Below are 13010 nucleotides of genomic sequence, written 5' to 3'. Positions count from 1 at the left end.
TAATCTTAAATAAAGAAGTAGTCACTTTTTGCCTCTTCTTCAGGCTTGAATCTGGCTCGGATGCTTGGAGACAAGTTTCTTAAAGAGCAAGATGTTCGGTTCAGTTCAGAACCATTTTATATATTGGTTCTAGTCTTTGTACTATTAGAAGGGATAATGGTTTTTGTACACAGTTATAGACAGACAGTTTCCTTCATGTTTATGCTTCTGGATCATAATTTTGATTCTATTTTCTAATATAAATTTCTAATTCTATTGTGACTATCAGTTTTTCTCTTTCTTTCCTTTGTGCCTAAATATAGTGAGGCTTGGACTCTACTTTGACTCTCAGATGATTCTCTTCTATGGATGAATATTCTACTGAACTATAAAGGTGTGATTTAGTTTGGTTTTAGTATTTTAGCAGTTGACTATATAAGGTGTGATGCAACTGTAGTGGTCAAGATGTATATGAATTATAATGGGTTTCTTTTTATTAAATCCATAATAGTCTACTTATATGCACTGCAAATAACATATGCCCATGCATCAGAGCAATTACACTTGATAATTGAAATGATCTATTGCAACATCTAGGAACTACTATATAGGAAAAGTTTAAGCTGCTACATGTTGCAGTATCTGGTTATTCTAAAATTTACTAATACTATCTGTAGGAATTGGTTCGGTCAGCTATGCTGACCTGTTCATTTCAGTCACTAACAACTTAACTGTTTTACTCTTTTTAGTAATGTTAGTTAAGTATAATTGTCTATAAATAGACATTACATTGTATAGGTTATTTTTAATGACAATTTACATTGTATTAGCTCTGTCATCTTGTAAACAAACTGATATAGAAGGCTTTCAAGATTGTAATGTGGATTGATATTCAGCAATAAAGAAAGTGGCTATTTCATTCAAATTCTCTTCTTCTTCTCACCTCTGTTTTTTAATTTTCTCTGTCTAAAGTTCTATAAGATTATTCTTAAGCTATTTGATCAATTATATTTGATTAAGGATTCACAACACTATCAGCAGAGATTTTATTGGAAAAACAAACTAGAATACCATAAAAAGTTTGGTTTCCTGGGGTACTAACAGAACATTAAACTACCATGTGAAAATGACTTGTCTTGACCAAGGGAAAACTACAATAAAAAAATTCAGTTATTTGTATACTTTTTATGTAGAAGAAATATATTTATTATGAGAATCTCTCTAATCTTTCTATTTAGTTATATAAATATTATATTCTTAATAATTTTCTTTTTTGATATAGTATTAATGTTTGTTTGTTTTTATTTTGAACGATTAAGATTCTTTAATTTTCTTGCTGATTTTACCTAAGTTTAATATTTGGCCTTAAATATAAAATCTTTTATCCTTTTTCTTCTTAATGGAATATGAATTTGATGATTTTTTATTGTTTACTTTTTTGTATTTTAGTACTATGAGCCAAAGATTCATGTATTGTTATTGTTTTAGTTTGTAAACTTTGTATAAGATAAGATTTTTTAAAAAAAACCTATAATCTATTATTTGCTTTATTGTGAATTATATATATTGCATTAATTATAGTAGCCTGTATTTTAAAAGTTTGTCATTTTTTTTCTGTTTTGTTTATCCTTATGATACTACAGTTGGTGTGTCTGAGTTGCATGTGGTGGATTTATCATGGAAACAGTGGTTGGAGTTGAGAATAGTGATGAATGGAAGTTTGAAGAAAGTGAGTTTTTGAAAACAGTACCTCTTCTTTGTCTTCGCCCAAGTATATTGCCGATCCAGTTGTATACAAGCTTGTTCGGGTACATTTCTCCTTAATGTTCTTATTAATCTTGTTCATTTCACTTATGGACAAAGTGTGTTTTTTTCTATTCTTGAGAAGGCATGAAAATGTATTGAAACCTTACCCCCTTTCTTTTCTAAAGAGTTGCATGTGGCACAGACCCAGTAGATGAGCAATGGAAGTGTAGACAGGATAGGATGTTAGATATTTTGAAACAGATTTATTATCTTGTATAATGGTTTTATTTTGTTGATATTATTGACCTGAACAATGTGACTGGTAGCCATTATTTGATAAGTATAATGTTTTTTACAGGGCTAGGGATGAGAATTGCTGTATATGATTTGTTTTTTTTGTTGCGGAAGCTCTATGAGTTGCTTTTTTTTCTTCTTCTTCTAATCTTCCCCTCTCCCCTCCACCATCTTTAATTCTGCGATTCAGGTTGAAGGTGATGGGAGATTTGTTCCTGCAACAGATGATGAAGTAATGGAGGTTGAGGATTTTCTTGTAGATGACAAAACTGAAATGCATGATGTTGTGGATGGTGGAAAGAATGCAGAGTGCTTGTCGAGTGAAGGTTTTGCTAGTGAGAGGCTTCAGTTGGAAAGTTCATAAGGTTTTTCATGTTACCATTATCTCATATTTATACTTATTTATTTCTACCTTTTCTATTACTATTATTGTGCTGAAATTATACAAGATACACAAAATGTATATAGTTTTCAGAATCAAGTGAAGACTTTTGTATCTATCAACTGCAAAGATTTTAGCCTTTTTTTTTTTTGAAGAAGGGGGCAAATGATGGGTTCTCTTCGACTTCAGTTTTCTTGTAGATGTCTTAAAGCTCAATTTTTCAGTCTGAATAGGTGGCTTTGATCGTTTCTTTCCCATTTCTTAGGAATTTTAAGGCAGTTTTTAAAATCATCACTAGGGCAATATTTTATGTAGATTTTCTTCTCTCTTTCTCTCTCTTCAATTTAGTGCAAATAACAGAATTATATTCATAATGAGATAGAAGGTTTATCTGGTCTTGTAGACTAATATTGGTTATCATGTGATTATTTATTATATTTCTATTTTTTTTTTAATGTTATTCATAGTTTTAAAAAATTTTCCCACATTGATGTTTACGTTTAATCATCATTATGTGCTAGGTTTGCCTGATTCCAGTAATGTGAAAGCTGATGATGAAAAGTTAACTTCGAGTCTCGAGGTATTTGGTTGCTTTGTTGTTGTTGTTACTCTAGTATTTTTATTGTGGTTTTCTTGTGTTTCAGTTTGAGCTTTCATTGATTAGTGGGTATTTAACAAATTAATTTTAGAAAGAATTTCCAATTGAATAGCATTTTGATCTCTAATCAATTTTAGGTGTTTAATGTGGATTAGGGTGGAGACTAGTACTAGTAAAACGTAATAACAAGTTTTAAAATGCTTGAAGTTTGGTGTTCTATTCATGCTGTGGTAGCTGTCTTGTAGTGCATTGTTTATTTACATGAATTCAGTATAATCGATTAAATTTCTTGAGTCCTTCTCGGTTGTAAAAATATTTTGTTGTACATTCAAGTGATATTACCAAAAGTTAAATAGGAAGTGTGACTCCACGTATCCTGTGGAGCTCCTGATGATTATTCTGCTTTTATGAATGCAGGCAGCAGGTTTTTTTTTATTAGTGTAGTGTGTTAAATTGCCTGTATTGATAAGAAGTTCTACTATTAAATTTGCATGCATAAAGTTGTCCCTTCGTCAGCACCGACTATTGATGAAAATTGCAAGAATTTGTCTGGGAGCATTGAGGAGTTATCTAAACCTTCAGATGAACAACTAGATATTGGGCCATCAACTTTTGTTGTTTGTAATAATCGAAAACCTGATTTTTTTAAGTGGAAGGGGGAAATATGCTTGGACAACCTCTTAATTAAAGAACTTCATGAATTGTTCAAAGCAACTTTAGGGCGGGAAACTACTGTCAAAGACAAATTGTGGCTTAAGAGGAGGATTGCAATGGGGTTGACTAATTCTTGTGATGTTGCAACCACAACTTTCACAATCAAGGACAACAAATTGGTCAATAAGGAAAATGGAGAAAGCTATAAGAATGCAGAAGGTATATCTGCTAAGGAGTTGGCAGTTGAAGCAATCAACAGCTCCAAGAATTCACCAACTAACTGTGATGCTCAAATGGAAGATCATGAATTTGTTTCAGGAAAGAGATTCGATGACAGTGTTGAGTTTGACTTTGAAACTAAGGATCTTCACGCAGAACAGAGAGCTGCAAAGAGGGTTAGGAAGCCCACAAGGAGATATATAGAAGAGCTTTCTGAAGCTGAATCAAGAGACTATAGCCCAAAAGTGCATAGCTCTGCCAAACATATTGGATTTGGATGGACCTCTCTGAAATCTTGTCTCAGGCCTGTTAAAAGTGTCTCTTTTAATGAAAGAATCATGTTGACACGTTTGGACTCTCTTGGTGGATATGGGGTTCAGATTCCATGCGTTTCAAGGATTCGAAGAAGCCGTCCAAGGAAAAATATTAAGGCTCTTATGGTACACAAAAGTTTCTATATGTCTCAGTTATATGATCATTGCTTCTATTTTAAAATAGTTTCTAGCTGATTTCATCTGAAGGATGGGGCTGTAAAATAAAGGTGACAGTGTTGTTACTACATTACAAGTGTAGAATATTAGGGACTTAATGGCAATTTTGAGTTTTCTTTAGAATAAATTTAATAGCCTTGTGAAACTTAGGCATATGTTGACTTTTAATTCTGAAATGTAGGTGATTGAGCATGTATTTTATATTGCTGAATGTGCGTGTTTCTTGTCTTGTGAGTGACTTTTCTCTTGGACAAGAATGCACAGGTTCTTGTAAACTCAATTTTGTATTCTATTCTTTCTTTTCTTGAGGAATATTTTGCTGTATTTCTGTTGGCCAGAAATGATCAAATTAGTAACTTCTAAGTTAGCTAATTGGTGTCAGCACAGCAAAGTCAAGACACACTTTGCTACTGCATTTTTCATGTTTAAAAGTTTGAAATTATTGTTTTTTCCATTGGAAGTTCAATGAAGTGGCAAAGCAACTGTTTCTTTCTTTTCACTGAAAACAACAGCATCAGATGTTTTCTCCCCATAATGGCTAGCATTCTTGTAGAGTAAAGAGGAGAAATCTATCTAATGTTAAAAGGGGAAGTTTGCCTAAAAAATATGCATATTAAAGGTGTTATTATGTTTTTCATTGAGGTTTCAGAATTTTGTTGTCTATATCATGTGAGTTACAATACATCTTGAGAGGAGTAGTATAATTTTTTTTGGGTTATTACTAATTACATGTTGCCTAGAACCTGTATCATATTTCAATTGAGTTTTTTTTTTCCTTTTCTCGTAAATAGTTCTTTTGTTAATGGGATGTTACTCTTTCTTTTGTATTTGGTTTTTGATGTATATATTCAAACTAAAAAATTTTATGTACTGGCCTTGCACTAAAAAATGTTTTACATTTTATTACCCAAGTTTTTGAATTGCGAGAAGCTATTTTTATAATTATTCTAATACATTTCCCCACATGGGTTTGGATTCTACTTTCAAATTTCTGTGAGTTTTTGAAGTTTATTAGATATACATCAAATAACTAACAGAAAATCAGAAAACATTTCAGCCATATTTATTAACCAACCATCAATCATTATCAATTCAAAATATTCAAACAACACACAAGTTTTCTTCCTTATCTCGCCGCAGCACACAAATTTCTCAGAACCTACTTCACTAAGACACACAAGTTCTCAACCTTCCGTTATCATCGCAGCACACAATAATAATAATCTTAGGACCTACTTCACTATGGATGAATATCTAAGATATTCAAACTCCTCTAACATTTGCAAAATATTTTAACAAAAATAAAAGAGAACATACCTCTTGCAAGATGCTTCAAATAAAGTTCCTTCCAATTTGAAATCCAATGAAGCCACTAAAATGAAAGCAAATTTACATACCAATTAATAAACTATCAACATCATTCGACCTTTAATTAGGAGTCATCATTAAAAAAAATTACAATTCTTACAACCAAGAAACTATCCAAACCCACTATAGAGTCCTTGGAAACTAGAGCTCACAAAATAAAAAGAACAACAAAACTCTTAAATACAACGACAAGAGGCAACAAAAGCAGCAGAAAAACTAAATTGAGAAAGAAATAAATAGAAACAGCCATTTACTTCTCACAGGGGAATGAAAAGTTAACTTTTACTCTTTTGTACAATGCACCCAGACATTTACTTGAGCCGTGAATTATATAAATTTGACCCACAATAAAACTCTCCATTACATAAATTTGTCTAATAGCTATGCTATGTTCATAAAGAAAATTTTAAAAAAGTGCTACAATATGAATTCTTTGATAATGAATAGGAAGCTAATTGCACGGAACAATTTTGCAGTGATCACAAGATGCATAACCAAGTTTTCCAAGTTTACAACTCAGATAAAAAAATCGTCAACTTTTGATGTGGTAGTGATATAATGGTATTTCCTCACCCTTAATTTAAATAACTAAGAGAAAAATATGATAATTTAATGAGGTAACACTTTGGTGGTGATTGTCCTTTAAAGGTGAGATAAGGAACCGAAAAAGAGTCACGACAAACTCTAATCAAATGCTAATACCTAGGTCTGTAAGCAGGATTGTTAAGTGGTTACCACATTTTTTCCCTTAGAATATTACTCGAACAAGTTCAATGATCGGGTGTTGACTTCAATTTTATTAGTATAATTACATTTACATGAGTCAGACCGTTGCAAATCTGAAGTACAATTACGCATCAAAGGATGTATCTCCCACATAAAAATTCAATTATATTGAACATGTCCAGGAAAACATGGGTGGAAGGAGAATCATATCCCAATTTATTAATAAGAAAAAAACTAGCCTTTGCTAGAAATTTATTTTGCATCTATCTTGTGTTTAATATAAGATAATAAAACCTAATAACTACCAAGAATTTGAATAAATGTTTATGACAAACAAAAGTCAGTTGTCATCGAGACAGTACCTGAGGCCTGAAGCATCAGACTGTAAAGAGGCCTCAATAGCAGCATCATTGTATTCAGTAACAGGAGAAATTATTGGCTGGGTCTGGGGTGGAGTAAAGAATGGTACACTGCTCTCTTCTCGAGGTGGGAATTCAACTCCAGCAGCCTGTGATATATATTTATACATATATTACTTAGAATAATTTATTATAAAAGTGAGTTAAGAAATCAAAATAGGTTCCTTTCCAAATACTGTAGTAGCACATTAGCTATAAAAACTCTAAACAGAAAAAGGAACACATAGAATTAATACAACCCATCCAAACACAGACGCAAAACATTCATCATAACTTAAGCATCAAGGACAACACTAAGGGATTCAACTTCAGCATATATATACCTTGTAGGCTAGTATAACCATGTATAACTAACATTCACATTCATCTGCAACCCATGATATTGCATATCTCACATAAAGCAGAAAGCAAAAAAAAAAAAGGGTTGATCATATAATATTTACACTTTAATCAACTTAAATAAGCTTTTGCCCAAATGCCTTGGCTGACGAAGTAATTAACACGAGAAAATTGTGTATCAAGCTTAACATGCTAAAATAACATTTAATAAACTAACAACCTTCGGTTCATTATATGCTGCATAGTATTGAGGATATCTCCCCTGAGGTCCCCCGAAGGATTCTTGCCATGTGTCAATTAGGATTAGTATCTTTTCCCTCACATTCAAGTTAGATTTACTAGGAATGCATAGGAGAGATTCACAGTGAAAGGACAAGAAAAACAAATAGGATCAGAAGAAAATTAGGGTACCTTCTTCTTTACTATTTTAACCATTTCATGTAAGATATCACGCTCAACTATCTGCTGGAAAAGACTCTCACCACAATTTTTGATCTGCTGGAAAACACTCTCACCACAGTGAAAGGACAAGAAAAACAGATAGGATCAGATTTTTATATTTATAACATTATCTGCTATAGTCGGATTCTTTTCAAGTTTCACTACAAGAAAAAATGCTTTTCATAACACCAAAAATGTGTTATCAAAACCTACGATAACACTTTCTGATGTGTTAAGACAGACTATGTTATCGTAGGTCAGGGTACTTTACATAACACTTTATCAGTGTTATACAGATGTGTTATTGTACTGTCAACGATAACACAATTTCTGTGTTATTTTAATATATAGATAAGTGTTGAATTATGTTATTTATAGTCGATACTATAACACTTTTTTTGTGTTATATTACACTTTAGTATAACACTTTTTTTGTGTTATACTACACTTTAGTATAACACTTTTTTTGTGTTATACTACACTTTAGTATAACACATTATTTGTGTTATATAATAAAGTTTCCATAACATAATTCTTTGCATAAAAAGTGTTATTGTAATATATATTATAACTCAATTTTCGTATTATTGTTATATTTAGATATATTTAAATTCTCATTATATATTTTATTTATATTACACTAATTTATTCTATTATATTTTAATTTTTTTTATATAATTAAAATTAGCTTTCTAATATATACTAGCATCATCAAATGAACTTGATTTTCAAATAACAAAAAGTAAGAACATTCTACATTGAATTAACAATCCACAATTTAATTAACAACAAAATATTCTTTAAGTATTCAAGGAGTCTAAAATTTACTACTTTCAACACAGAAATAACGCTTCGCTGGATTTTTCCTCTACTTCTGCATCATCCATTGACAGGTTCTTAGAATTGTAGCTGTTTGATGGTTCTTCAATAACCTCTTTTTCAAATCCATTTTCCTTACCATTCTGGAGCTTAACTGAAGGACGCGTTCCATTCAAAGGTGACAACAATCTAGTAACATCGGCTTCAACATTGGCTCTTTTAAATAAGTAACAAAAGGGGTACCGATAAGCTTTCCCTGACAACCCTTAACACTGTCTAACGGGCACCTGAAAAATCCAACTATCTAAGTTAGGAAATCCAGCAGAAGTCTAACAAGCAGTCTGCGTAGATGATCCAAGACATAAAATGACTAGGATACAAAAAATTAAAACACATTTCTCAAAAGCAGATAATATAGCCAGTATTATCCAGTTAACACTTGACTTGGAGCGCTTGAACTTTATTCATACGGACTTCAGCTTCTTAATGAACAAGTAGCCAATAATTATTTTAATTGATACTATAATCCTCTTCTGAAATTACTTAGTTAAAGCGATTTTTCAATAGATGGATTGGCAACATCGGTTTGTACATCACATGTTTACCAGTGCTATTTACCAATTACATAAGGATAGGGATGCAAGCTTACTTTTCATGTGGTCGATGAATTATTTCAACTCTGGATCTTCCCACGACGTTTTTAGAAAGTCTATAAGTGGTCATCCTCCTTAATTGGAGCCAATAGCTCTAAGGGGTTTTCCAAATATCAAAAAATCTTATGTTCATAAACCTGGCAATCGAAATTACAGTTACTCAACCACTAGAACTAAAATTAAGGGAATAAATAAAATAAATTGTAGCAGATACCAATGGAAACCAAATTTACCTCTGCAAGCAGAAGAATCTCATCAACATTCAAGCAACAAGCAACAAGCAGTACTTAGTTGTTCACTAAGATCTTTACATCAACCTTGCTTTAGCAAACTAACAGTGTATAGCATAGGAAGACCACTTCCATCGCCATAAAACACAGTCACGGTTATTTGTCGAGTTGCAGTTGAAGGTAGCGGCAACGACAAATACATGAAGGGATCAAAAGTGATTGAAATCTTTCCACATGCTGGGCAAACCAGTGTCGACTTATATTGACCCTGACCATTAACATATAAACATTGTAAGAGAAGAAAATACTTTTGTACCAGTACAGGAAAAAATAAATGCTTATGGTTCAAGGAAAGAAGAAATATAGCTTTCAAGAAAGAAGACTTTAATTCCAACTCACCTGGCAAACATCCACTATCAATGAGTCATTCCGGGCCCTGTGATTTTGCAAATGATGAAAATCCAATGCCTACATCAATCTAGGCATGTAAGCTGTCATTTTCTACAATTTAGTATCCCATAGAGAGAAAAAAAAAGGTTTGCAAATTATCATATTACTTCAGTAGCCAAAGGGAAAAAGTAAATGTTTCTGTAAAACTGAAAACTTAACTTCTTTTTATTTAGTGTCACAATAAAAATAATTAAAGAAATAAATAATACTTAACGTCACATCTAGGCATGTAAGATGTTTGACAAAAGAAAGTATTAAAAAAAGAAATACCCTGAACTATTAAAAAAGAAAGTAATCACTATAGATTACTTGGACAAAAGAAAGATGAAACAATTAAAATATTATCTATTATTAAAAACAGTCAACAATATTCATAAGAACTCATTAGCCTAAAAAATTATAGAGGTATGTTGACTTACAAGACCCAGTCTTGGATACTTGCCTAAAATATGCCAAAAGGTACCTAACATAGTGACATGGTGTGCTCAAAATATAATGATATATTATTATGGCCAATTTACCGTTAAAGAGGGTGACACAATTCAATATAAGCAATCACTTGTTACGGTTGTTTCAGACATTATGAAAGGTAAAATTAGACTTTATGGCTATGAAGGAATGGAAATAATGGCCAAAAAAAATTCCAATAATGTAAACGAGAAAATAAGATGTAATACTCTGTTTTGTCTTTAGAAAACATAGCCCCCCAAAAAAACTTAGCAATGAAGGCTGGAAATAGACAAAAATCAGCAACAAAGACTTTGAAGAAACTAACCTAGAATAGAGCCAAGCTCTGACACGTGACTCATTCAGATCTCTCTAAGTGTCTCTGTCTAATTGTAAATACATGATATGTGTGCATGCTATGCATAAATGTAGATCATGTTAGGCTAATTCTAGTTAAAACCTGGTTCATGTCAACAACAGCAGCATATCTTCCAACTAACAGTGAAAATATACTAATCAATTTAATTGATGAAGAACAGAGAAATAACAGTCTTTACAAAAACTTCAAAAAATCATGATTAAAATGCAATGCAATAAATCCAATATGTTAATAATACTCTGGAACTTTGACTGTTTTATCTATGAAAGAGAGCTAAGTAAAACCTCCAATTATATCACCTAGTATCTTAATAAAAAAGAATGTGCAGATTTTTTTATAAAATAAACAGGGCCTATAATCAATAACCAAAACAGAGTGTTAGTGGCACCACACATATGAGAACATAATTTATAAGCAAGAAAGTTTCATGCACCTTTAAACAAAAATACAAATTTCAAGCCATGCTAAGTCAAGGTAATTTCAGCAGCAAAAAAAATTGTCAAGCTAATTAATAAGTACTATTATAGCAAACTGAATTGAGACAGTTGAACTAAGTACATGCTCAATAATTGATGCTTACTATAAAAACTGTAAAATGGAATGGAGGTAAGATCAATTCAGCTTGAGAATAAATTGAATCAATACCATAACATATCTATATGAGTCGTATGTTTCAATGCGTCAAGAAACAGAAGCACACAGGATAATAATTTCATGTATGCTTCCATGAGATGGAATAAAGACTTGAAAATAAACCGCTAAGATCTTCAACTTCCATATATTTAACTGTACAATGATATATAAAGTAGCACAGTGTGTGATTCAAATATCTCTTATCAAATTTAAGTATTAGAGATTAAGAATACCCTCTTAATGAAGTCACGTCCGTTAGAATCTGTGTAGAATGTTCCATTAGTCTTTAAGGCTGTTGTAATTTGAGTAGTGATTTCTTTTCCTATGCTATCATCCACAGGTATAGGTCCAATCTAAAAATAGAATACCATAATCAACAAACAATAAATTGACAACTATATATATATATATATGAAAAACAAAGTTAACAGAATTCTCTGTGCTCTTGGTAGATCAATTTCAGAAGTTAACTTACAGTAAACTCAACTTCAGGTAAAATTACGAGGATCAAATTTCTTTAAGGAGGGGATAGTTGTAACGTCCCAAAATTACCTAATAAGGATTAGGGCCTTGATTAGGGGGTCGCGATGGAAATATATGAAATTACATGTTTAATTGCTATATGGATTGTTAATATGTGAATTATGTGATAATATGACTAGATGTGGATATTTAGGGGTATTAAATATGCATGTGGGCCCACTTCTTATTAGAAGGGCTATTCGGTAATTTGGCCCGTTGCAGGCATGAATGTGTATTTATGTGCATGTATGCGATATATGTGAGAGACCACATTTTTATGTGGGTTTATTTGAACTATTCGGCACGAGGCAATCCTAGGGAGCAGGTTAGCGAGAAAGTCACACCGGGACCTAATACCTGACTCGAGGCGAGTCAAGGGATATTTTGGGTATTAGATATTTAATTGGTTATCGGGTTATGAAAATAAATATTTGGAGATATATTTCGAGTTAGAGTGTTTAGGAGGGAATATTGGGGAAATTTACCATTTTTCCCTCGGGGACATTTTTGGTACCCCGAGCCTTGGGATTAACTTAAGTCACTTAAGTTAGAGAAGACAAGAGTAAGAAACACCTAGAATTCTTCCTAAACCAACTCTTTTCCTCTCTCTCTACTCACTTGTTTTTCTCTCAAGCTATCCTAAGCTAATATCATTGAAGATTAAGGAATTGGGGGCTAGAAACCAAGGAAATTTTGGGCTAGGATCACATGAATTGAAGCTTAAGTCTTGAGGGATTCAATCTTTATCAAAGGGTATTGCAAATGGCTCGAAACCGGGATCGTGCTCGAGGGTCATTCTTATTTACACTTGGTTGGACTTAAGGTAAGAAAACTGCACCCAGAACGTGTTGTATGTGATTAGGGCTTGGATCATTTGTTATATGATGATATGATTAGGGTTGGGGTTGGGGCCCCAAGATTGGTTATGTTAGGCTATTGTTTTAAATGCTTGTTGATAAATGTTCTTGTATTCGTTACATGAATTCTATGGTTAGGGTAGGTGGCCTCTTTATGTGAATATGTTTAGTATTATAGAAATGGTTATCCAACGGAATTATATGATTAGCATGAATATGTGCTTAATTTGTTGGGATGTGCCTATCCACATCTGTTTCTTATAAGTAAGGTGTGTAATCCTAGATCACGGCTTGACTTATGAGTCAAGGACGGCAATAGCGCATTGTGCGCTGGTCGCAAGGTGTTGGCCTAAACCAACAGTGT

The 13010-nt window shown here is 32.4% G+C and overlaps 1 pseudogene; it reads left to right on the top strand.

The window, feature by feature from the left end:
• Positions 1–1626: 1626 nt before the first annotated feature.
• On the top strand, positions 1627–4601 carry LOC133805892 (uncharacterized; annotated as a pseudogene).
• The last annotated feature ends 8409 nt before the right edge of the window (positions 4602–13010 follow it).

Source organism: Humulus lupulus, chromosome X (genome assembly GCF_963169125.1).
Source record: "Humulus lupulus chromosome X, drHumLupu1.1, whole genome shotgun sequence".
Taxonomy (NCBI): Eukaryota; Viridiplantae; Streptophyta; class Magnoliopsida; order Rosales; family Cannabaceae; genus Humulus; species Humulus lupulus.
Note: the sequence above shows the minus strand (reverse complement) of the source record. Positions and strands in the feature narration are given on the sequence as shown.